The sequence below is a fragment of the Triturus cristatus genome, chromosome 4_2, assembly GCF_964204655.1.
Source record: "Triturus cristatus chromosome 4_2, aTriCri1.1, whole genome shotgun sequence".
Lineage (NCBI taxonomy): Eukaryota > Metazoa > Chordata > Amphibia > Caudata > Salamandridae > Triturus > Triturus cristatus.
The window spans coordinates 648,185,984-648,213,555 of record NC_140586.1 but is presented as its reverse complement, the minus strand read 5'-3'; positions in this window follow the sequence as shown (position 1 = coordinate 648,213,555).

Genomic DNA, 27,572 nt, shown 5'->3' with positions numbered 1-27,572 from the left:
TAAAGGTGGCAGGCGGTGCTTCCCCTAATTCATGCCCGCAATTGTTTCCGAGCCTCGCGTCGCGTAGCCCAATTGGGCTCCTTTTGGGCTACGCGACGCCTACTTTCGTTTCCTCCGTGCTCCGCGCGCATAGTTCCTCGCGCGTCGGAGCCACAGGTTGTTTCCCTCAGAAGTGCCCTAATTTTATGCCTGGTTCAGGATATTTAACGTTTCTGGCCCCCAGCTGGGTGCAGGCTGGAAGAAAACTTCAAGGCTCTGACTGCCCTTTGGGTTTATGACTACAGCTTTGCTGAGGAGCACAGAAATCTTAGCTTTAACAGTATCTTTTGCACCAGGGTTGCTCCCCCTTGATTAATCCCCTTGGGATTCCAATAAATTGTGTCTTAACTTGTCGCCTACCCTGCGGTGGACATGGAAGACTGGGCCTATTTTCAGGAGGACGAATATGGGTACTATGAGGAGGAGCATGCTCCTCTTGAGGACAACCTTGTGCAGGCGTTAGACGCTTCTGTCCAGGATTCCGTCACGAAGGCGGTCGAAGTGGCGGTCCCTAAGACCATAAATAAAGCCTTGGCTGCGGCACTGAAGCCCATTACAGCACAGCTAGAAACTTTTGCGAAGCGCCATGGCTTATTGCAGCAAGATGCAACGCAGGCCTCTACGTCCTCTGGAGGTGTATCTAAGCCTTCCAAAGCCTCCAAGTGGCCGCATGCCCGCACTATTTCCACTCTGCCCCCCCCCCCCGTCCAGGGATCACCCATATTCGGGGGGCCCTAATCCTCTACCCGCTGCGCCTCCGGTGGCTACGGATACAGATACCGACACAGACACGGACTCCTCCAGTCATACTCAGTCCCCCAGAAAGAAAAAAGCTAAGAAGTCGGTAGTGCGCCCTCAGTCTCCCCTGGTCTATCAGCCATCTACCCCCTTTGACTTCAACCCACAGGACATTGTGCATCCCAGGTCTTCAGATTGGGCCCCTCCGCCAGAAGTGGCGGATTACATCCACCAAAATTTGCGCCGTAGTTTCGACAGGGAGGTTAGAAACCATCTATGATCGGAAAGCCCCCGGTCGGATGTTCCGGACAAGGTCGCGGAAACCCCAGATATCGATCCTAATATGTTGGCTTTCTTGAAAAAGTTCCAGAAGGATCCTAAGAAAGGCATCGACCGCGCCTGGCGCGGGTGCCAAGATAAGTTGTTAGACGCTATCGGTCCCTTGTCTCAGATCTTGGAGATGGCTATGAACGCCAAGGAGTCTGGAGAGTTGATTGACCGTGACATCCTCGCAGGTTGGACCCAACGCGCTATCTGCTTCTTAGGCAATGCAAATTGCGCCATTTCAGCGGAACGCAGGAAGTCCCTCCTGATGCGTATAGACACTAACTTGACTGAATTGGCTGGAGCTGAGCCGGGTCCCCTGGCGGACGGCTTGCTGTTCGGGGACCGTTTTGTAAAAGACGTCTCCAAGTACGTAGGTACTTTCACTAGCTTGGACAAAGCCCAATCGAATATCAAGAGGGTGTTCACTACTGGCCTTTTTGGAAGGGCCGGGCGAGGCAGGGGCCGCTCGCCAGCCCACCAATACCACCAGGGTCCCCACAGAGGTGGATACGGCCGAGGCTGTGGAGACTTTCAAGACTCAACCAGAGGTGGCACCTTCTACCCCACGAGACGATCCAACCGTCGTGGGTTCCACTGAGGGGGCCAGAGAGAAAACTCCCGTCCTCAGATTACGTCAGGTAAGCCCGATGCCTTTGTCTGTTTATCCTCTGGGGGTCGGATTCGCCATTTCCTTCACAATTGGCAGGCCCTTACTCAGGACGCTTGGGTTCTTCAAACAGTGCAGGGCTTTCACATAGAGTTTTATCAAACTCCCTTTCAGGATTCTCCTCCCAACCCTCTATTTTTTTCCCAACAAGACGTGCATTTTATAGATCAAGAATTAGACGAACTGCTGCAGAAGCGCGCGGTGGCCTATTGCGAGGCCGACGGTCCCGCGGGTTTCTGCAGCACCATTTTCCTCGTGCAAAAGAGGGGTGGAGGGTTCCGGCTGGTTCTCAACCTGAAGGGGTTCAATTGTTTTGTGCTTTAGCGTCATTTCAAGATGGAGGGTATCCATCTTTTGGCGGATCTCTTGAGGCAGGCGGACTGGCTAGTCCGCCTCGATCTCAAAGACGCTTACCTTACGGTGCCCATTTTCCCTCCCCATCGCAGGTTTCTACAATTTCAGTGGGGCGGCAGGCGCCTGGAATATTTGGTCCTACCTTTTGGTCTTTCCTCAGCTCTGTGGTGTTTCACCAAACTCCTGAAGCCGGTGGTAGCGCATCTCCGAGAGCAGGGTATACGTCTTATAATTTACCTCGACGATATCCTGATTATGGCCCCCTCAGCGCACATAACAGCTCTTCACCTGCAGCTAACGCTGTCACTATTGGAGAATCTAGGCTTTGTAGTGAACAGGGAGAAGTCGGTTCTCAGTCCAACGCAATCCCTGGAATTCCTGGGATTTGTGATCAATACGCAGTCTGCTCAATTGCTTCTGCCCAAGCAGAAGATCAGGGACCTAAAGAAGGAATTGAGAAGGACTCTGGACAGACAGGTGATGTCACTGAGGGAGATCGCTCGCCTGGTGGGCCTCTTGTCTTCCTCCATACAAGCGATATTCCCGGGCCCTCTACATTATCGCGCCTTACAGCGCCTGAAGATTCGACACCTCCAGAGGGGCCTCTCTTATTCGGACCACGTCCCACCCACGGAGGAAGCCCGAGTGGAGATTCAATGGTGGTTGACCCATGTAGAGGCATGGAACGGTCGGGCGATCTTCTGATTTCACCCCGAGGTAATCATAGAATCGGATGCCAGCAGGACGGGCTGGGGAGCCCGTTGCGTGGAGGTCACTATGGGGGGCAGGTGGTCTCGCCAGGAGTTGGAACTTCATATCAATTGCCTCGAGCTCCTGGCGGGCTCATTTGCGATTCGCACTCTCTCCCCCAGGAAGGTTTCATGTTGTATTCTGTTGCGAATGGACAACATTTCAGCTGTACGTTATATCAACAAGCTGGGGGGTACCAGCTCCCCGATGTTGGCGGAGATCGCCAAAGACTTTTGGCATTATTGCCTAGCGCACCAAATATCGGTGATTGCGGAATACCTTCAAGGGCGAGACAATGCGGTGGCGGATTGGCAATCACGCCATTTGAAGGACTACGGCGATTGGAAACTTCATCCATCTCTGTTCCATCAGATCCAATCTCTGTGGGGTCCTTTCCATACGGATCTGTTTGCCTCCGGACTGAACTGTCAGCTGGAAGCGTTCTTCAGCTGGTGGCCGGATCCCTTGGCGACAGCAACGGATGCACTCAGTCAGGATTGGTCTCTGAATCTTCATTACGCATTTCCCAACTTTCTTGGCAGGGAGCGGAGATTGTGCTAATCACTCCAATTTGGAAGTCGCAGCCGTGGTTCCCAGTTCTTCTGGAGATGGCTTGTGACTGCTCGCTTCGCCTCCCTTGTTTTCCTCGGATACCCCAGGACCCTCAGGGAGAGCTCCATCCGCTAGTTCTAGCGGGACAGCTGTCCCTGATGGCCTGGAGGCTTTCCAGCAACAGTGGTCGTTGCCTGGAATTTTGGAGCAGGCTTCCAGCTTCATTCGACAAGCATGGGCTCCTTCTACCAGAAAGAGATATGGATTGGCCTGGAAGGCCTGGTTGGGTTGGTGCTTGGAGAAACACCTGGATCCCGTGGATGCATATATCTCTCACATATTGAACTTTCTATCTCAGAAAGCCGTGGAGGGCTTATCTTACAGATCAGTAAATAATTTTCGTTCCGCCATTTGAGCAGGGCATTCACAGCTGGATGGCAGACCGGTTGGCATGCACCCAGTGGTATGCAAGCTTTTGAAAGGAATCCGTGTCTCCAATCCTCCTAAGTCTAAGTATACTTCTTTGTGGGATGTTTCAAAGGTGTTGAATTTGTTTGAAGCATGGCCTAATAATTAATTATTATCTCGTAAACAACTGTCAGCTAAGCTAGCCATGCTGTTATGTTTATCCTCCTGTCGCAGGGTGTTGGATGTGAAAGTGCTTGATTTGGAGGGTAGGATTTTTTCTCCTGAGGGTGTGTCCTTTATTATCACTGCTCGTACCAAAAATTTCTCCAGGTCTATAGACTATAATGCATTTCCTTTGAATGAAAAACTTTGCGTGGTCAAGTGTCTTAAGGTTTATGAGGATTGTACACGATCCCTTCGCCCTTCTGGTTGTTCCAGGTTACTCATTGCCTTACAGAAACTGTTTAAACCGGTTACTGCCGCTACTATTGCCAGATGGCTGAGATTTGTTATGTCAGAAGCAGGCATTGATGTTACTTTGTTTGGTGCACATTCCGTGAGAGGTGCTATGCCCTCCAAGTCCTTCCTGCTGGGTATCAGTATACATGATATCATGAAAGCTGCCGACTGGTCTTCCAGTTCTACCTTCAAGCAGTTTTATTACAAACCTGTAGTCGATGTAGCCTCTGTGGTGTTGCATAAGCGTTAAACTAGCATAATCTGAAGCCTCCGGTCCTGTAATAGAATAAAAAATTAGCTAGCATTCGCGCCAAGAATTTTCAATTCTATTAAGGACACGGAGGCGAGGATTATCCCGCCCAGGGACAACAGAATACTTGTTATGATTCATAATGTCATGTTACCCACCCTGATTTATCAGTCGATGACAATTATTACGAATATGGTATTTCTGTTTCAGGCGCTGATCAGAAAGGAGATTTGACCAGAGTGTGGTCTTTGGAAGAGTTGGTTCGACGTTCTTCATTTACCAGTTCTACGGTTCCGATGCTTCCAGCATCCTGGAGTGGTTTGGATGTTTTGCTGTTATTTCTTGGACTTACACTAATAGATTTGGACTCTGCTCGCTGGTCAAAGAAAGAGGAGGTGTTCCGGTTGAGGACTTGTTATATAGAGCTAGTCTCTATGGTTATTGTTTTTTCCTGTCACACTAAGCATTCTGGAAATGTTGTGTTATACTGTTTTGATGTCTCTTATTGGCTGCTGTTTGTTTGCAGTAAATGAAAGAGAAGCATAATCCTCACCTCCGTGTCCTTAATAGAATTGAAAATTCTTGGCGCGAATGCTAGCTAATTTTTTATTCATCCTCAGACCATACACCAGTGTAGACTCCTTGTAGGAGGTCTGGTCTAAAAGCTCAACTGCCCTAAAAGGCAGAAAACCTCAACTAAGGGCTGCAGGTATGAATGCTAAACTTGAACTATTGCCTATGGCACTCATACACACTGGAGGCCAGCAGAAGTTGGTTTTAAATATTTTCTTGCCACTAAAAGCCTCGATAAACTATTTGTAGCTGATTGGCCAACAGCTTTGTGCAGCATTGCAACTTCCGCCTCAGGGCTGCAGGAAGCTGGTATCTATTAAATGTTTTCACTGAGATGGAAATCTTTACTGTGACGGTGCCACTAAAGTTATTTCATACTGCCGAAAATGTAAAGGCTAACATTTCACTATCTATTTTACCTCTAGGCACAGTTGAATAAATGGATGCATGAATGGCACTTACACAGTAATGTGCTACTTTGAAATAGCATCTCCTGGTGCTGCGATAGGCTGAAAAAAAACAGATAAAGACTAGAAGTAAATAAAATATGTAGATTTTTCCTGAATACAAAATAGGTGTGCTCAAAATGAAGGGTTAAAAGTGGATCTTTCCAGGGTTTAACTGCCAAGTCGGGGAACCTCAAGTTCTTTTTGGAAGGAACATGAAGAAGGTGAGCAGTTGAGGAACAGAGGGTTCTGAGAGACATTTAATAAAGACATTGCTGCTAAATAAAAGAATACCTTTCTAATAAAGGGCAGAATGACAAATGCAAATAATTAGAGGTTGATTAGTTGCTTTCTTAGGGGCAGCCAGTACAGTGCTACCTGGAGCGAGACTAATAATATTCTTTTTTTTTTTTTTTTTTTAAACCGTTTATTACAAAATTCAAAAAATATACAGAGATGGGCCTACAACCTTCAGGCCGGCCGCTAGCAAGCAAGAGGAGCATTGGATACAAACAATAGCGCCCATGCCGCGGCAAAGGGAAATGCACAGGAGGTAAAAGCGGTGGTAGCCACACCATCCGATCACACATAACGGTTTCATTTTAATATAAATAACAACACAAGAACAAATCCACAAGGCAACCCACAATCGGAAACAGCAGCATGTGCTCCCCTAGTGGGGGGGACCCTACCAATCCATAGGAGTAGCAAGGGGGGAAAAAGGGCAAGACTGGGATTAGGTGGACTCAGTGCCCGGGACCGGGGAGATAGACTGGCTAAGGGGATGGGGCCGGTGACGAATCGGGCAATAACGGCGGGGTACAGATTCCCCCGCGGTAGGCGTTCCAGGGGCCCCATACGTTCACCCATGTCCCAGGCTTACCTCTTGCAACATACACCACTTTTTCCCGAAACATGCACCAATCCATGTTGTCCTTCCATGCCGAGACAGTCGGGGACCTCTGGGAACCCCACAGTTGAGCCATGTCGCGTTTGGCCACCATATATCCCAGAGTCACCCACCGCGTCTGTGGTACCGAATAATCGGTCGGCTCCCACACGTTCAACAGGCATCTCCTCGCTTCGGGCAGCAGCGACACACGCGTAACCACCCGCAGGACCTCATGCACACCACGCCAGAATCGCTCCACATCCGGGCATTCCCACAAAATATGGAAAAAGGTCCCCAAAGAACCACACCCACGCTTACACAGCCCGTCCACAGCATATCCCATACGCAGTAGCCTTGGCCCCGTGACATAGACCCTATGGAGTACCTTGAGCTGGACGAAGCGAAGGCGGGCCGGTATGGCCACCTCTTTCGGGGAGGCCACCGCCGATACCCAGTCCTCGTCATCCAGCTCCAATCCATCGGCCACCCATGCCTCACGAAGGTTAGTCAGCAGTCCCGAGCGGTCATTGATAAGTTTTTTATAGATCAATGAAATCGTGCGGTCCGGTACATGTCCATCTAGCACTCTATTCTCCAGAGGGGAATACTCCGGGATGGAGGCAACGTCCGGGAATACGGAGCATAGCGCATGATGGATCTGCATATACCGAAAGTACTCCCTGTCCTGCAACTGGAATTCTGTCCATAGCATCTCAAACGTTTTGAATCCCCCCCTCGTCCAGAGATCACCCACCCTGCTGATGCCTATCATGTCCCACTTTTCAAAGCCCTTCGAGGTCCACAGGGAGCCCAACTGCTCAGATGCGTATAGTGGCGACGCCCGGGTCAAACGACCTTTCCACCCCAGCGCCACATTAGCCGCGTGCCACACTCGTACCATGACACGAGTGGGGCCCGTCAAACGTGCGTCAAGCGAGCCGGAGTACAGCGCTCGGTTATAATCACCACCCGGCAGTAAAATCTTATCCATTTCAAAAGCCGGGTTTAGAGCGGGCCCGTACAGGCCGTGATTAATCGCAGCCAGCTGGGAGGCCCAATAATACCGTTTGATATCCGGGAGGGCGATCCCCCCGTCATACCACGGGAGCGTCAGCTTCGCCAAGGCGATACGCGGTCTACCCTCCCAGAGCAGTCGGCGCTGCAAACTCTCCACCTCGCGAAAGTAGCGCGCCGGGACGACGTCCATTGTGTTCTGCAGAGCGTACAGGAAACGCGGCAGCGACATCATCTTTTAAACAATGCCGCCCGGCCGAGCGGCGAGAGCGGCAAGCGCCTCCAACGCGCAACATCCTCCTTCAGGCGCTGGAGGGGGGGAAGCAAGTTCTGACTATATCGGGCCTCCGCGTCCAGGGTAATGAAGACACCCAGGTACCGAAATCCCTGCGGGGCGATCTGGATAGGACAGCCCCGCGGAAGGATAGGGTCCTCCCCAGAGAGAACATAGACGCACGATTTAGCCCAGTTGATGATAAGGCCGGAGTTAAGGCCAAATGAATGCCACACATCAACCAGCACTATCAGTGATTTACGTGGGGAAGCCAGGTACAGGAGGATATCGTCAGCATATAGAGATACGCGGTCCTCATACTCGGGGGTCCAGCGGAGACCACGAATAGAAGGTTCCCACCGCAGCCACTCCGCCAGGGGCTCCAAAGCGAGCGCGAAAAGGAGCGGTGATAACGGGCAGCCCTGCCGCGTGCCCCTGCCCAGCTCGAACGAGGCCGACACTCTACCGTTGACCACGACCTGCGCCAGTGGGCCCGAGTACAACAATTTTACCCAACTGATGAATCCTGGGCCAAACCCAAACTTCGCGAGCGTCGCCCAAATATAGGGCCATTCAAGCGTGTCAAACGCCATAGTGGCGTCCAAGGACGCCAAAATGGCCGGCTCTCGTATGAACGGGACACGTGCGAGCACCCCATGCAAACGCCGCAGGTTAAGCGCTGTATTGCGATGAGGGATGAAGCCGGACTGATCCTGGTGAATCAAGTCACACACTACGCCGACCAGCCGATTGGCCAACACATTGGCGAGGATTTTGGGCTCTGCATTCAATAACGAAATAGGCCGATAGGATGTGACCCGGTCCCGTGGCCTCCCCTCCTTATGGATAACCACGATAGTAGCTAGACGCTGGTCTAGCGGGAGGGAACCCGCCGAGTGGGCCGCGAGGAACATAGCACGGAGATGTGGCGCCAGCGTATCCGGTCGCAACTTATACAACTCGATGGGAAGACCATTAGGGCCCATGGCCTTGCCGGAAGCGACCGATCGTATGGCGAGGGCAATTTCTTCGGAAGTTGGAGCAGTGTCCAACGACACTCTGTCCTCCTCCGAAAGGGAAGGCAGCGCGATATCCCTGAGCAGGGCGTGGGAATCCTCTTCAGAGCGGGAGGACACCGGGGAATACACCCCACAGAAATAGTCTGCAAAGCAGGCGACAATTTCTTCTGGTTCAGTGACACACACACCATTCTGTTTCTCAATCAACGGGACAACTCGACTCGCTCTCTCCTTTTTGTCCAACCATGCAATCAATTTACCAGCCTTATCACCCACATCATACAATCTCCCCTGTTGCTCTCTACTGAGGCCCCTGGCCGCCTCCGTGACGAGGGCCTTATAAGCCGATTGCTTGAGTCGAAGAACATGTAATTTGTCATCCGTCACCCCATAGTCTAGATCACCCTCCAACTCGGTTATCTCCGCTTCAATACGAGTCACCTCCTCCTGCTCGCGCCTCCGGGAATGGGAAATAAGGGACAAGGCCTCTCCCCTGAGTACCGTCTTGAACGCCTCCCACAATGAGATCGCTGATGACACAGACCCCACATTCTCGTCAAAGTAACGCTTAAGGGATTTAACCAGCTCTGCGCGAATGATGGGGTCACGCAGGTACCAGGGATTAATCGGGACCTACCCTCTCCCCTCGGAAGAATATCAAAGTGCAACAAGAGTGGAGAGTGGTCCGAAATACCCCGTGCCAAATGGCGCACCTCCCCTATCCTCCCAACGTGTGCCGCCGGAACCAGGACATAATCTAGCCGTGAGAGACTACCATGAGCCCCTGAATGGAAGGTGTACTGCAGCTGCGTGGGATGTTTCAAACGCCAACAATCCACCAGCCCCAAGGTATCCAAGAGGCCAGACAACCAGGCCTGGGCACGGGGGAGATCCCTAGGGGAGTGACGATCCACAGTTCCGGAAACCACAGCATTAAAGTCCGTCCCCCCCCACCACTAGAATCCCCTCCGGAAGGCTAAGGAGAAGGCGCCCCAGATCCGCAAAGGTGGTCGTCTGCAGCCCCGGCGGGACATAGACAGACACAAAAACGACCACTCTGCCCTCCATTCTACCCACCAGAACCGTGTAACGTCCCCTGTCGTCATGGTGCACCTCATCAATCTCCAACGGGAGCGAGTTCTTAACCATAATGCCCACACCCCTTGAACCAGACGTGAAGCCCGAATGGGCCACAAGGCGGTAGCCCCGTCTATTCATGGCACAAAAGGAGTTGCCAATGAGGTGTGTCTCCTGCAGAAAAACTATATCGGGCGAGATTCGCTTCAAGAACTGCAGGACCACACCTCGTTTTATCCTGTCCCCCAATCCATTAACATTCCAGGACAACAAGCTCAGTCCCCTACCCCCCATCATAAACAGAAGCCATCACTCGTCCCCCAGAGAGCACTTTAGAAATGATACAACGATGTTTTTGCCTTGTGGTAGAAACGAACAACACCCCACCCCAACCCACCCACCCCAACAAAACTCCCCCCTCCCTGCACCCCTGCATGAGCCCAGACAGCCCCCCCAACTTGCAGTGTGCCTGTCTCCCCTATATAGTGAAACTAACTAGACCCCCTAGAGGAGGAAAGAGCACCCCTTCTAGACCCCACACAACCTCCAAAAGAGGGGAAAGAACAAAGACAGAAGCTTTGGTCGAAAGTGGCATCATAATCGTCCAGAGTGAGGTCCAATATCCACCCCTCAGTCCCGATCCAGTGGGCCGTCTCCTCCCGCCGCCCCCCCCCCACCGTCCCGAGCACTACCCCCAGACAGAGTGTCCAGCCAGTCCCCGGCCGCCTCGGGACGATCAAAAAAGTGCGTGCGACCATCCACCTCTACCCGCAGCTTGGCCGGGAAGAGCATGGCGTATTTTAAGTTCATGTCCCGGAGCCGGCGCTTAACACCCAGGAAACTCAGTCTCTGTTTCTGGACCGCTTGAGTGAAATCGGGATAAAAGTTCACCTCCATATTTTCCAGCTTCATCGGCCCTAGCAGTCTGGAGGCTTGCAAGATCGCGTCCCTGTCCCGAAAGTTAAAAATCCGGGCAATGAGAGGCCGCGGAGGGGCTCCGACCTTCGGCCTTCCCCCGGGAACTCTGTGGGCCCTCTCCACTGCAAAGAATTTACTCAGTCCCCTAGGCTGGAGATGGGTAACGATCAGGTCCTCCACAAAAAGATCCGCCGCCGCTTCCTCCCGTCCCTCGGGTACTCCGATGATGCGGATGTTATTCCTCCGGGCCCGACTCTCGGAATCTTCCAGGCGCCGATCCATAAGCACACTCGCCTGACGAAGTCGGCGCACCTCCGTTTGGAGGGCCGCCACCTCAGTCGTGAGGCCCGACGCGGTGTGGGCCAAAGAATCGACCCGGTCGTTGGTTTTGGAGAGATCAGCCCTCACCAGGTTGACATCCACTAGGATCGCGTCGATTTTGTGGGCTAAGGTGTCAAACTGCTGGCCCACCGAGGCCTTTATCTCAGCAATGGCGCCCATGACGTCTTGCAGAGTCAACTCTGTGGGCAAATCCGGGGCATCCGGAGGGCACTCAGAGGACTTGTGCGGTCCACCGGGAGATCCCTTCGGGAGGGTGTAGCGGTCCATGATGTTGGCCTGATGTGCGGTGCCACGCCGGGTCGACTTGGCCTTCGACCGATCGCCATCTTGTTTCGTGGCCATCGTCGCGGGTCTCACCCCCTCACCAGCCACGCAGTAAAGGGCAAGCAATCAAGGCCACGGGGACCGGGGGGTCACCCCAGGACGGCGGAGCGGGCCACAGCAGGCAGGCAGGCTGGGTCACCCAGCGAGGCCACCCCAACACCAAGAGCGCCGCGATCCCACTTGCAAAGACGGCAAGGGGGCGCGAAAGTGAAAGTGAAAGTGCGGGGTACGCGACTCGCCAGGCCCAGCCCGCCGTTGTTGTTCACTTTGCCACCGGGTCGCCCCCAAACGCGAGTTCGGGGTCAGGAGCGAAGGAGGCCGCAAACTTCAATCGGTGCTCACTCCGGCACCCGAGGTCTGATTCGAGAACGGGAAACGGGTACCACCTCGGCTCAGGCTCACCGACACAGTCCCCTCAGGATGAAGACAGGATAAACGTAGGAGGTCGCGGAGGTCCTCGGGAGCCTCGAACCTACGCGGCCATCTTGGTTGCGCGCTAGGCTCCTCCTCCTAATAATATTCTTAATAGTAGTCTGGCAGCAGTGTCTTGACTGAGTTCAAGTTTGCATTTCAAATATTTTGTAAGGCACAAACACATTGAATTACCAATGTCAACTTGAGACAGAATAATATACATAATCACAGTTTTACAGCACTCAATTTGGGAGAATAGCAATGATTTTCCTCAACATCCGGATGTAATAAAAGCAAGAAGCAGAGACGTTGTTGATCTGTATAAGAATTGAAAGATTTTGTTAAAATATTAAGCCAAGAATCCCAGTAGAATTAACTGGAATACCAGGGTATTTTTTCATGCTCATCTGGTCAACAGAATGTGAACTAAAGGATCCAAATATCAGCACTTGCTCTTTGTCCCAAATGAGTTTCAAGGAATTAGCCTTCAGCCAGGAAGAGACCGTTTAGAGGCATAGACAGATCTTGCAGACTTTCCAAGTCCTCATTATAAGAGACAATTCCTTGATGTTGTTTACGCAAGACATGAGGGAGAGGTTAAGGATGGGATAAGAGTGAACAAAGAAGAGCCAAAATTATGTGAACTACATGGGTTAAGCTACTATGAAAAGGGGTGAGACAATTAAGTGCTTTTGTTGAAGTCTTGATTGGTGAAGAAAAATATGAAAATAGAGCAAGATACAGTGCAGAAGGCAGGGCTATGTGAAGGATCCATGTCTTTTAGTAGTATGACGGGACAAAAAACATGAATATTCTGTTGCATTTAACTGTATTAGGGTTGAATCCAATTCATTTTTTCCAGTTGTTACCTAATATCAATTTTACAGACAATGGAATATGCTATCCCTCTAGTATTGATATTTCCACAGATATAGTCGTTACAAAAAATTGAATTGACCTTTGCTTGTACATTTGATGCTCTGGCTGCTATTTAGGTTTGAGAATTATCTTGAAAAATGTAGATTATTCCTAAACGTTTCCTTCTCGGGGCTGCTTCCTTCCACACCTCACTCTGCCCATCTGTGGAGAACCACCACTTTCTGGTTGTCAAAGATTGCCATCAAGCTCCACCCAGCATCCGACTCCATCCAATGCATCTTGATGGTCAATTTAATTCTTCATTTCCATTAAAGGAAAATTACTTGCCCCTAATAATCTTGAATTTATATCTTATACATAACCTTGTTAAACCCTTCTGATTGATTTTAGAGATAACTTTCCATAAACATCTATGCCATTCTATAGAAGCCAACCTGATGTCTGATGGAAAGACCAATAGAAGTATCTTGCATGCAGCTGGTGTGAGTGGTTGTGCAAGCCCAACTATATGGTCCTTCAGCACAAAGTTGCCACATCATATAAATATAGTCCATGGTTTAGTGAGGATCAAATTGCAGCAGAATGGGATACAGTGGTTTTTATTTATTTCATATTACACATCTCGATTCAAGAGGAAATGGAAGGCTTTGAATAATAAGACAATCATGAGTCCTTTCATACCACCTCCATTGGTTCCCTCCAAGATGCCAAGTAACTAATTTCCAAAGGCCATCAACAATTTTTCACATTCTCATTCTTTTGTTGAAGGGCTGGATCTGGATATTGGTACTATGCATAGCTTTCACCTCAGCTTCTGAGACTCTTTGTTGCACATTGCTCTTTGTTGCACATTGCTTATTGGAGATGACAGTGTTGTAAATTGCAAGTCTAGAATTTGTGCAATATCTGAGCATATTATGCTTAACCCTTCTAGGTGAATTGGAATGTAAATAAATACCACTTAGTATGTATGAACATGTTCACTTGATTAAAAATTAAGTGTCATAAAAGAGTTGATAGACCACATTTTGTCCTTGCTATATATTTAACTATTTGATATAAATTTGAAGATATACCACTATCAAACAACACTTAAACATTGACTGACAAGAGGTGCAACATTGACTGTTCAAACTTACTTTTACAACACAGCTTCAAAAGTGTTTGTATCGCTATTGCCCATTGCGCAAAAAACACAATAATACACATACACAATAAAGGAATGATTATAACCATTCTATTAGTTCATGGTGATCATAAAGCCAGGCAGCATTTTCAAGGTATGGTAAGCTAACCCTATTAGGAGAGCAGTAAAATCTAGTCCATACATCATTGTGAAAAGTTAGAATAAGAATGATCCAAGGACAGTTCTCAGTAGCATTATTGAGTGGCAAATGATCAGAAACCCTTTAAATGATTTTCCCACTCATGCCAGTGTACCCTTATTGGAAGAATCAGTGGCATCTTAAGGATTTGGGGGGCCTATCGCAAGATATATTGTGGGAGCCCCTGTAGGGAACACATTCTAATCTTATTACCCTGCTAATCAAAGTTCTCATAATGCTGAGCAATACTGACATTTTATGTTAAGCATTAACAGGTCACAAAAAAGCAGTTGAAATATGTCTTGCTCAGGACTACAAAAATCTTAATCTTACACTGGGTAGATGTGGAAGCATTTTCAACACTTTAAATTGGTTCATTTGAGTTACTTCTTTGTTTATCAATCCAACCCTTATCATATTTAAACCATTGTAAGTAAAGGTCACTTTCAGGTGGGGAAAGGTCACCTTTTTGCATGTTCACTCCCCAATTTTTTGACTGATACTGCTGGTGTATAGAGTTTTGTGAAGACTGTTGTGCTGCCTTCAAGTGCCCGGTGTATTTCCTCTGACACATAAAAACATGTAGAACTTGCTAATCCCTCATTGGTATATTTAACCTACCTATAAATCCCTAGTATACAGTACTCTGTGTACCCAGGACCTGTAAGTTAAATGTCACTAGTTGACTGAAGCACCTCGTACCATTGCTAAAGTGATACTACAAAGCATGTCTTCCAACCTGCCTCTGCAGCTTGAGTGTTCAGTTTGTTTCAAAACTGCACATTTTACCTGGCAAAGTAACCCCTTTGCCAGGCCTAAACCTTCCTTTTTAATACTTATACGTCACCCCTAAGGTAATCTCTAACTGACAATAGGACAGGGTGCTTGGTATTTAAAAAATTAGGACACGAGTACTTAAGTTTTACATGTCCTGACAGTGAAAACCTCCAAAGTCATTTTTTACTGTGGAAAGCCTGCCTCTCTCTGTTAGAAAAGCACTGTTTTACGTTATAACACCTTACAATGTATAACCTCAGTTTGAGAATAGCTAGAACCATGACCCAAGGAACCAATTTAATAGGAATTTAAAATCTACTAAAAGCAAAATACTACTACATCCAAGTCAAAAATACTACAAAGCATAATGTACCGGGTCAGAGTGTATGTTGATGACGTTTCGATCCCGTAAAAATATGGGATCATCATCTGAACTGAGGATCAGTTGCCTGGCATGATATTTATTGATATTTTACTTGAAGCACCTGATTTTCCAACAATCTGTTCTTAAGCAAACAACAGACTTTTGCAACACAATTAGTGTCATACAAAGATGAAGCACAAGGTAGTGCACTGTTGTATCCAAAAATTGCTGCAGATTTGGGGGAAATCCAAATGTACACCCATATAACAATATGATCAATTTTAGTGCTGCTTCTATTGACCCGCATTTTTAATACGATGCAAAATTAAACCACAGTTGGGAATCAATGCTTTGCACATTGCTATCGGGTCAGCATGACATGAAGACATTTTCATTCGGGACCACTCTATTAAGGCATTGATTCCCACTTGTGGTTTACTCTCGCATTGTGTTAGCTTTATATGTTTTTTATTGTCAGTTTTTAACACCTGGCTTTCTGTGCACTATTAGTTTTTTGCTCATTGTTTGTTTCAGTTCATTGTATGTTTGCTCTCTTGATCTTTGGTTTTTGAAATTATTCCGGCTGGGGAAATTCTAATTTTTGTTTGGATTTTAGTAATAAAATTGAAAACTCTGATCATTAAATCTGTTTATGGAACTGATTTTTATATCCAGAACAACTGTATTTAATTCTTTATAAAGGGGCCGTTGTCTCTAGAATTACTCAATTCCCCTTGGTCCCTTACAATCTTTGGGTTTCCATTGTGTACATATACTACTTTTTAAAATTTGGCATTTTCCTGCTTAAAAGCCCCTAATATCCCTTTCAGAGATAATCCCAAACTATCATCTGGCAACCTTCTGAGAAGTGTTCATTGCTCTCAGAAAAGGAAACAAAGGGGTCTTGTCCTCAACCCTAGGCTGATGTGAGGGTGTACTCCTGCAACCTCAAAGTAGCCAGGAGTGGATTCTGAGAACTTGGGGGCCTATTACGACCGCACCGGGAAACTGGATCGGCAGCCACAGGTGCGGCGGTCCCGCCATGGGAATTAGGATGCCACGATGCCCGCATATATTGCATTGCGGCGGGCGGTGCTGTAAGCAGCACCCGCCACAATGCAATATATGCATGTCGTGCATTTGCATACACAACGTGGCAGGCACCGCGCGGTGCCTGACACACTGTGCATGCAAATAGAGGGGGGTACCATGGGTACCCCCCAAGTGCGCCTTCTACACCCCCAACCCCCTGGGGGCCCGCAATGGGCCCCCGAAAGTGAACTTCGCCTGGCTTTCCATGGTGGGGTCTCCGCCATGGAAAGCCCTGCACCGCCGCCCATCCTAATATGGATGGCAGTGTCTTGCAGACACCACCACCATATTGGAGCCCTGTTCCACCCGGTCACCTGTCTGACCGGCGGAAAACCGGCGGACGGTCTTTCCGTCCGTCGGGGTCCCCTCCACCATCGTAATTTGGCAGGGGGGAAATGGTAGGCGGGAGGTGGAAAATGGCGGGCGGATCGGCACTGCCAAATGGGTGGTGGCGATCCGCCTGCCATCCTAATAGACCCCTTTGTTCCTACTTTAGGCTCATACCGGGATGCTGCTGAAACTATAGCGACTGTTGACGAATCACCTGTCAAATTCACCTGGCTGGACGTCCTACGCAGATTCCATGCATCAACAACAACCGTACCCAGCCTCCTAGGGAACGTGGATGGACTTCACCAAGGCCAACACAAAACCCGCATCTTTTTGCTGCCGAGACCTTCCAGGATACAGACAACTGACTTCGCCCGTACTGAACTTTGTGCGTTGAAAATTACTGCCCCGCATTTCCCGCCAGCACAAAGTTCTGATCAGTGACTAGGACCGCATCCATCTGCCGGAGATGTAACATCCTTCAGATCCAGCCTGCAGCCCGACCCTCTGATGACCCTGGCAATGAGAGTTTTCATGATAAAACCTGAGTCAGAAGGTAAACTTTCCTCTGCACCAAACCTGGTCCCTGCATTCACACCAACACTGCTTCTTAATCGGCCTTAACTTTTGACTTTGACTGTTGTAGGGCAACCAAATGCCTGCGGTTGGCGCTTTGCTGTTTTTGGTGCTAGAAAAATATAAAACTTTGAAAAATCTAATTTTCGGTTCTCTACAGCTTATTTTGTCATTTCGGTGTCTATTTGCTCATTAAATTGTAGTCTATTTTTATAAATTAGAGTGGAATTTTTATTGTGTTGTGTTTTCTAGTTTTTAACTGTTTTGCTACTGATTAATGCTCTACACAGTTCTCCTAAGATAAGCGTGACTGTCTCGTGCTATAGCTATGAAGGGTTGAGGTCAGGTCAGGTGTAAGTTACTGAGCCCTAACTGAACCTGGTAATAAATAGTGCCATTATTACTTGAAGACAACTACTTTCCACTTCAAATAATAATTAATTTTCTCTAAGCCATCAACGCTTTCATTTGTGTTTACTTGACTTTCATTTCTAAAGCCACCTATTAAAATATTAAACTTTGATTACTTAAAACAACATCCTTTTATTTGTTTACAAGGTACTCTCTAAACCTGTGAAGACTGATTCCTGTCTCCGACAGTGCATGATTATCTTATGACACTCTTATTCAGGTATTGTTTTAGAAATATGAATTGACACCTAGCTCTTTCTGCCACTGTAACAGGAAATGGCCACTAGATGTGTGGAAACTGTTGGAAAGCTTATTTTTGAAAATAAAGAGAAAATGCTCACTAAAGTGAACACTGATTAGAGAGTAACCGATAAAGGTAAAATAAATGGTTTGACAAAGCAATGACAATATGTGTTCTCAAATGGTTACCCATTATTATTATTATTAGTAGTAGTAGTATTCAATAATCACAATGTTCACCTGAGCATCTTGGCTCTAGGAATAAAGATAAAATAGAAAAGAAAATAAGGAAAGGAAGGGGTAAGAGTGGGCCAAAGGTTGACTATATTCAATAAAAACCCAAAAGGAGAAGTAGGTTTGGGAAAGTTACTGAGGTTTTTACTGAGAACTAAAAGACTCAAAATACGGGGATACAGTTCAATGGAAGATCATTCCAGAGCGTAGGGGCTAACACATGGAATTCACCGTCACCGAACCATTAACACTGAAACCAAGTTACATATAAAAGAGAAGCAGAACTGGCCCGTAGCATTGGAGCTGGCTAATAAGAAACCAACAGGCGTGACATGAAGGTTGGTCAGGCTTTATGGAATGCTCTGTTAGCTTGGCACAAAACTTTAAGAGGGAGCCTTCGCTTTAGAGAAAGCCAAGGAAGATTTTGCCTCTCCTGGGAGACATTGTCGAATTTCTCAAGAATTTTTACTAATCTGAGGCATATATTCTGTAGCCATTGTACCTTGGAGAGGCTTGATCTGGAATTCATGAATAAAGAGCATTTGAATAGTCTAGTTGGGAAAGGACAAAGGGCCAGATGTATAACCATTTTTTGCAGTCGCAAACGAGAAATCGGCCTGTTTGAGACTGCAAAATTGGTCTGACCCATATACAAACCCTATTTTGCGAGTCGGTAACCAATTACTGACTCGCAAAATAGGGTTTGCGACTCACTATTGGGAAGGGGCGTGCCAAGGGCATCCCTTCCTGATAGCGAGTCCGATTGGCATGTACCACTGTTTAGCGACCGCATATGGGCTGGCAAAACACTTGTAGTCTACTGCCTGCTTCGAGTAGGTGGTAAGCCATTCACAAACGGGAAGGGAATATTGATGAGACAGGCAATTTGCGACCCCATTAATAATCGCTTAGTGTCTGAGACACTGTTGTAAATTGCATTTTGCAAGTTGCGTACAGGTCGTACATCTGGCCCAAAATGATAATGGCTTTGATGTTGTTTTATAGAAATCCTTTTTTCCTGGGGCCAACATTTTTGTGTCACCATGAATTATAACAGTGATTCGAACTGGATTTATTTACAGTCTAACACCTGTAATAAGCAGGATGTGTAAAGGTTTAAAGTACAGGGGCGATTTACAATAAACTACAGCATTCTCTTGCAAGAGGGAGAAAGCTTCAATAATCATGTGCAGATTAGACTAACAATGCTATTATTACTATTGACGTTTAGAAAGGGTACTGTTGTAACAGTCTTATATTATTTGTAAGTACATAACAAAGGGGTATACACAGTCACAGTTGGAAATGGGCTAATATTGATACATCAAACAAAGTTCCAACTGCCAATGATCATGAGGGTGCAGCACAACCTATATATTTACAAACACCGCCCACGTAATAAATCCAATTCACCAGATTGAACTTGTTTATTGATCCAAAATGTAGATAGACATGGATCATTTGCAGTACATTATTCAGCAAGGTTGCTCCATCGTGATAAATTGACAAAAAGTGCTCACAGGTGTGCGCGTGAAAGTGAAAGAATAGTGAGAAATAGACATAGGTATAAGTATACTGTACAATATTTTACAATGTTAAAAGATATGACCTTTCTGACAAAGTAGATGAAAAATGAACAATGAGGCCAAACGATTGTGGAAGCGTAGTTCAATGGTAAGCTTATCCACAATTAGGCTCAGAAACACATAGTGCAGGTCGTATTAGCACAAAAACAGTTGACGTTTCGACCCCATGTGGACGAGGTTGTTCAGTCCCTTCAGCTGGGTCGTCCTCAGAACCAGATAGAAGGGGCAACCTGCAAAGTATTAAGCCAATGGTCACTACTTCTGCATAGAACAAAGGGGTACTACATTTCAAAAAGAATGCAAAAAATGCTCACCTAAATAGCAGCACTGTAGGATGTACAGTGTCAGATAATACAAAGCATGGGCTAGGTAGCTCCACAAAGAACAGAGAAGGACACCAGCGGTGTGTACACTGAAAAACGTAAGAATGCAAAAGCCCATCAGTGCTCAGACAATTACATCATCCTGTATGAGATCAAGTGATAGTGGACCCATACTCACATCTAAACTTTATCATTATTAAGACAATTCTGCAATTCAAGGCTTAATCTAGATGGGACAGTCAGCGGGTGTCATGAGTAGATTTAACCAATTGGAATCTAGGAATAAAAATTAGGAAACACGAAGTGAGGGATCTTCCTACATCTCAACAAGGAACGGATTTAAGAAGGCGTGCATCAAACGCTGCATGTAGTGCATGAGTGGACAGTCCCATAGCTTCTTCAAACATGTCCAGAAAGGGGCATCTATGCTGATTATTAATTAAGTGCTGTACATAGACAATCACAACCACCCACCTGTGCAAGGAGCTACCTTCTTGTCTTAATGCATATAAGCTCCCCCATGACGGGTGCGCACGGACAGCTATACCAATCTTAGAGAAGCCCATATGTCAAATGTGATAGGTAATAGTAGGCTTAGAGATTACCAAAAACCGCACGTCTGCTTCAAATTAAAGGCCCTTCTGCCATACCTTAGTTACTTCCTTGGTCCTCTGCTCCGCCGAAGACTGATGCGGGCCGGAAACAACTCTATTTAAATCGAGGTCAGGAGTACGTGCAGCATGCACGCCGTGACTGGGGCACCCGTGTCCGCAGAAGCTAAATGCTGACACCAAGACTGACGAGTATGTAAGCAGTGACAACACCAATGTGTCATCGTGACAGCGTGCGTCACTAGCTACTGGCTGAATACCATCATAGTCAACAATGGGGTTTAAACAAAAATTTGTGTGGACTTCTGAAAATGCGGCTCCATCCTGGAACAACTTGTGCAAGTATGTTGACTATATACTGAAACCATTGGCAGAATCGACACCGGTATACCTCAGGGACACCATGGAGACCATAAGACTGGTGGACAAAACGGTCTTCAACCACAGTCACCAACTCTTGGTAACAATGGATATTGTTTCCCTTTATACAAATATCCCACAGCAACCAGTGCTGGAGGTGATACGGAGTGTATTGGACAAAAGACCATGACAATTCCCTGTACCCACTAACTTTATCATCCACCTTTTGGAGATAGCAATGGGAAAGAATTTCTTCATGTTCCATGGTGACTTCTTCCTCCAAACCAAAGGAATATCAATGGGAGCCAGTTTTGCTCCGGATCTGGCTATCCTGTATATGGATGACTTTGAGAACAAGTATATATATAGTGATACCAACCCCTTCCATGAACACATAATCCTATGGAGGCGTTATATAGACGATATATTCTTGGTCTGGAAAGGTGATGTGAGTGAATTGACCAACTGCCACGCATGGTTGAACCAAAGGACATCAGATATCAAATTTACCTTGGAACACAGTGCCTCTTCAATAAACTTTCTGGATATATCAATCAAAGTCAACAATGACCATCTATATACTACACTATACAGGAAAGGGATGGAGAGAAACACCTTGTTAAGATACAGCAGCCATCACCCCATGGGCTTAAGGGACAACCTGCCCTCTGGACAGGTCCTTAGGATTCGAAGGAACTGCACCCTCAAAGAAGACTACTTTAATGAATCCGAAGACCTCCTGCTAAGGCTAAAGGAGAGAGGCTACACAAGATAACTCTTGAAGAAAGCTCGCAAAAGAGTATGGTACAATCCCAGGGATGCATTATTGGAAGTAAAACCATGTCAGGACAATGCTGCACAGTGGTATGTGTCACGACCTACAATACACGCATCAACGGTATAAAACGGATCATCAACCAATATTGGAAACTAATTGCTGATGACACCGGTATGTCAGAACTTCCGCTACACTCATTCAGGAGAGGGAAGAGCATAAGGGATCAAGTGGTACACTCCTTCCTAAAACCTCAGACGCCTCCCTCAATTCATACACTATGGAACCTCCCACCCATGGTGGGCCACTACAAGTGTGGACGATGTAAAGCCTGTGACCTGACGACTGAAACTAAAACTTTCACACATAACTCATCCATCACATTAAGGGAACACACCAACTGCAACAGCACATATGTTATCTATGGAATCAGATGTCCATGTGGGTTGCTATATATTGGTCAGACCAGTCGAAAGGCGAAGGCAAGGATATTGCAACATTGCAGTAGGATCAGGTGCAATGTTGCGGGAGCCCCCTTAGTAGAACACTTTCAGTCCAGGCAACATTCTATCAGTAGCCTCAGATGGGTAGGGATTGAGAGGATTACACTCGGCCCTGGGAGTGGTCATATCACTGACATAATGAACCTACGGGAGTGCAAGTATCACTACTGATCCATACTTTTTATTAATTATAAACATATGCAGTGAGTATTACAAATTCCAGCCTCCTCAATGCGCAGGAGCACCTGTAACTCAGTTGTTCACCCTCGCCAGTGTGTGAGTGACTTGAAAGTCAAGGTTGTGGTATTACCACATCCCCTTCTAGGTATTTTCCAGAAGGTAGACTTTTTTTACACCCACTTCCCACTTGCACCCAGGATTATGACACAAATCCTGACCTTAGGGACGGCATCTCCTATTACATCTTATTGACCGTTCCGTTTTAGAGTAGATGAGGATCCCCCTGGTCCTGATGAAATGCCACTAATCATACTGGAGAACTCAGACATGGAACATATCGACCATTTGACCACTTCCACCATTCACTAATAACTTTGAGCTGCAGCAGGTTTAATTTTCTTCACCAGCCACGACTTTCATAGTCAGTTGTTTTTAACCATAGAATCAGTATCCAACTAATGAAGTTATTTTTGGACACTTACAGCTATTTTTAGATGCACTCTCCCTCCCACTCTACTCATCTCACATACGCACATCATCTTCTAGGGCATCATGACAACAAACTGAGAAGACCTCCGGCATAGAGCCCCCCCTGCGGGGCCCGTTGGGCATTGCAGTGCCGGCCCAACGAGGAGCTGCTCTTTGATGAAGGATGACACCTCTCGGGTGTGTGAGGGCCCTTGCTCCATATAGGAGTTATTCCACTCCTGTCTCTCTACAATAACACGAACCATGCGGATATATGGATGAAAAGGTATATTGTTTGGTAATTCTTTTTAATAATACATGATTTATATTTATTACGAAATAAATAGCGCCAGTAATAGGTGATTGATCATTTCATTTTAGAGTTGTAACATAGCGGGCACGCAAGTCCAGTGAGAGCCAATAGAACGTACGCATTTGCATACGAACAGTTTTAGATGATCGAATAACTAATTACGTTTTTTTTTAAAGAAACTGATTTTAATGTATATAATTGTGTTAGCGTTCCTGTATACTAAGCAATAACTAACTTAATCTGATTCGTCACAATAAAAGGATGGTTAACTAGAGTAGAACTTGTAGAAAGTTATCAATATGGATGTTAATCCAAAACAGCTGTTAAACTTTGTTGAGAATATGGAAAGTATTGCTGATCTTATCAAAATGAGCCTTATGGATTACAAATTAAAATTTCTGCTAACTCCTGTTGAGCCTATAAAAGTATTGTAGGCCGTATCAAAATGAGGTGTATATGAATGCAAGCTAAGTTCGAACATGAAATTAATAATGGGCATGCTAGAGTCTGATGATTAAATCATGCTGTTTCCCCTTGGGGTTTGGAGGCAGTGCATGGCAAACGTGAGAAACATATGAAATATTGATTCCACAAGAAATCTGAAATTAGAAATGCTGGACACATGATTCGTTCTGTTTTGCTGACCTCACATCATTAGGATTTTAACTCTGTAAAAAAATTGAGTATTTGGAGAATGGGTTGCACATATTCTCTGATAAAGTGGCTAACAACCAACAACATATTGGTATGAAGGTAAATATTATGTAATTGGGTAGCTTGTGTTATGGAAAATCTGGTTTTAATTGATGATAAAAACCTTTTGTGTTCGGATTTGAACTATGGTTTGTGTTATGTAGCCCTGAATTAGTTTCTTGTGAAGAGATGAAGCACGCTGGCTACTTAAAAAATATGATTTTATGAAGATTTCAATAAAGAAGTTATCTAAAAAAATACAAAGAATGTATGGATGAATTTTGTGCAACCCATATCTTGAATAGATGCATGTTATATGTATAGGGAAGTCAAATTGTGTGTGCTGGTCATTTGTGTGCAATAAGCACTTTGGGAGCCGGAAACAGATAGATTAGTTATTAAGGGTATTAATGTATTACAAAAACAAGAGACCGCTTGGAGTCAAGACTTTTCCTACCATTACAGTTTGGGTGACTTGAAACTTGCTCCTATGTTGAAAGACTGCTTGGACTAGGGAGACTTTCAAGTGCACCCACAGTGCAGAGCATCACCCCATGAACTCTCTTCTTAATTTGGAGATGATATTGTTCTCTGTGCCTATTTCCAGAGGGTCCAACCCAAAATGTCATAATGCTGTGCCTTGCTGGGTAATTGCTTTTGTAATTTTCTGAATTAGCGTGGATACATTTTCATCGCTTTACCAGAAAACAGATATTTGAGTGGCCAATGCAGGATCTCAGTATTTGCCTCGGTTGCTCTGTCCTAAAAGCTGCTGCATCCTAGCATTCATTTTTGTTTTGCATTAAATCCTCCTCTTCTGCCTTATGTCTCTTTTCTCTTCTTCGTTTTTCTTTCTTTTTTCTCTTTTTCTTCTTCATTCTCTTCTGCTTTTCTCTTCTCTTTTCCATTCTCCATCTTTTCCTTGTTTTTTCTTTTTGATTGTGAAGTACGGTAGATAGTTTTTCATAATTATTTGCTTTATTAAATAACAGATATTTGAGTGGGCAGCCAAGTGGTGCTTTCATTTCAATTTCACTTGGAATACTCTCCACCTAAACAGGCTGTGTCCCAAATCACCTTTTCTATTTTGCATTGCATTATTTGAGTGCCTAAGTTCCAGACTCCACCATAACAGGGCGTGCTTTAGACAGGCTGAACACTGATATTAAAGCCTATATAATTAAACAGGTGTGCTATGTTTTTGTATATATTTGCGAGCCCTCTCATCAATTCTCTCACTTGTCCACTCAAAAAGACAGACCATTCATATTACTGGTTTCTACGTATTGATGCGTTTCGAGGTTGCAGGGTGTATTTGGTTACCTGTTTTCCCTATCTATTGATGTTTATTGACCTATTATAATATTGTCCTACTGAAATACATTTTGTGATTTTGAATTACGTTAAGCACTTAGAATGCTATTTTAAAGCAGCCCTTTCACCAAACTGCTGGTGCCTATCCCACAGGGCTTGAGCACATTTTTCAATTTTAAAGAGAGATCTTGATAGGTCCGCTGTTTAGTATGCAAGCCTCACAATAATCCTGTCTAGTTTGTTTTCCAAATTGATTTGTGTTCGAGGAGACACCCAGCAGCCCTGCTCTGCTCATACCTTCCTATCCCATCCCAAATTGGAACATTGCCTGATGGACAAGTGGGAACAAGCTCGCCGCTCAGATAGCCATGAGGACTCTGCTTTTGTCAACTCGGTGTTTTAGGTCTGGCTTGACAGCACATTTGTAGTTTTCCCTCAAGTTATAAACAGGAAAACAACTTTCAGGAGTACTACTGAAAGAGGGGTTTAGGTTGTTCCCTCATGTTAGTTTTCTTCAATAGAGCACGTGATTGGGCAGAAGTTGTGTACTGCTGCTGAAAAAGAGTGCTTTAGTTTAGTTTTTGTCCTGCGGGAGAGCTAATGCTTAATAGAACATTACTGAGTAGGCTATGGTAGCAAGCCAGTAATCAAGGTTCTAGTCCTGCACTGTTTATGATGCAAATTACTGTAAAGACAGCAGGCCTGGTGTATTTATTGTGAAATGCATATGTTAAAGCCAGTATCCTTTTAAGAGTGGATTGTTATTGCTCTCTATTAAATCCTGCAGGGGAGATTTTGTTACATGAAATTTCACATAGTGCCATAGTAGGCAATGTTTTTGGTGTTGGTATCCCCCCTGACAATCCTTCAGGGTAGAAGATTTGAACTGTGACAAACCTTGCTATGCCCGTTTAGGAGAGGCTGTATTTAATATGCCAGCAGCAATTCTGAATACATTAATAATTTTATGAATTTGTGTTTGATGTTTGCCTTGTCAATCAATCAATCATAGCATTTGTATAGTGCGCTACTCACCCGGAAGGGTCTCAAGGCGCTGGGGGAGAGGGGTCCGTTACTGCTCGAAGAGCCAGGTCTTGAGTTGCTTCCTGAAGGAGAGATGGCCCTGGGTCAGCCGAAGGTGGATGGGGAGGGAGTTCCAAGTCTTGGCTGCCAGGTAGGAGAAGGATCTTCCTCCGGCGGTGGCTCTGCGGATGCGTGGTACGGCGGCGAGGGCGAGGCTGGTCGATCGTAGCTGGCGGGTGGGCGTGTAGAAGGTCAGGCGGTTGTTGAGGTACGTGGGGCCCAGGTCGTGGAGAGCCTTGTGTGCGTGGGTGAGGAGCCTGAACGTGATCCTCTTGCTGACGGGGAGCCAGTGCAGGTCTCTCAGGTGGCCAGAGATGTGGCTGTTTTGGGGGATGTCCAGGACGAGTCGTGCGGAGGCGTTTTGGATGCGTTGGAGTCTTTTCTGAAGTTTGGCTGTGGTTCCGGCATAGAGGGTTTTCCCGTAGTCCATTCGGTTGGTGACGAGTGCCTGGGTGACCGTCCTCCTGGTTTCGGTGGGGATCCATCGGAAGATCTTACGGAGCATGCGCAGGGTGTTGAAGCATGATGATGAGACGGCGTTGACTTGTCTGGTCATCGAGAGGGAGGAGTCCAGGATGAAGCCCAGGTTGCGTGCGTGGTCCGTTGGCTTGGGTGTGGTGCCCAGGGCAGGGGGCCACCAGGAGTCGTCCCAGGCAGAGGGCGATGATCCCAGGATGAGGACTTCCGTCTTGTCTGAGTTCAGTTTCAGGCGGCTGTTCTTCATCCATTCGGCGACGTCTTTCATCCCTTCCTGGAGGCTGGTTTTAGCGGTGGCGGGGTCGTTGGTGAGGGAGAGGATCAGCTGGGTGTTGTCGGCGTAGGAGATGATGTTGAGGTTGTGTTGGCGTGCGATGGCTGCGAGGGGGCTCATGTAGATGTTGAAGAGGGTTGGGCTGAGTGATGATCCTTGTGGTACGCCGCAGATGACTTCGGTGGCGTCGGATCTGAACAGGGGGAGGCGGACTCTGTGAGTTCTTCCGGCGAGGAACGAGATGATCAACTTTAGTGCCTTCTCTTGGATCCCGATGTTGCTGAGGCGCTGTACTAGGGTGCGGTGGCAGACAGTGTCGAACGCTGCAGAGAGGTCCAGGAGGATGAGGGCCGCTGTTTCTCCATTGTCGAGCAGGGATCTGATGTCAACGGTGGCTGCGATCAGTGCGGTCTCGGTGCTGTGGTTTGCTCGAAATCCGGACTGCGAGGGGTAGAGGGAGCCGTTCGTCTCGAGGAAGGCGGCGAGCTGTCTGTTGACGGTCTTCTCGATGACTTTGGCAGGAAAAGGGAGGAGCGAGATGGGGCGG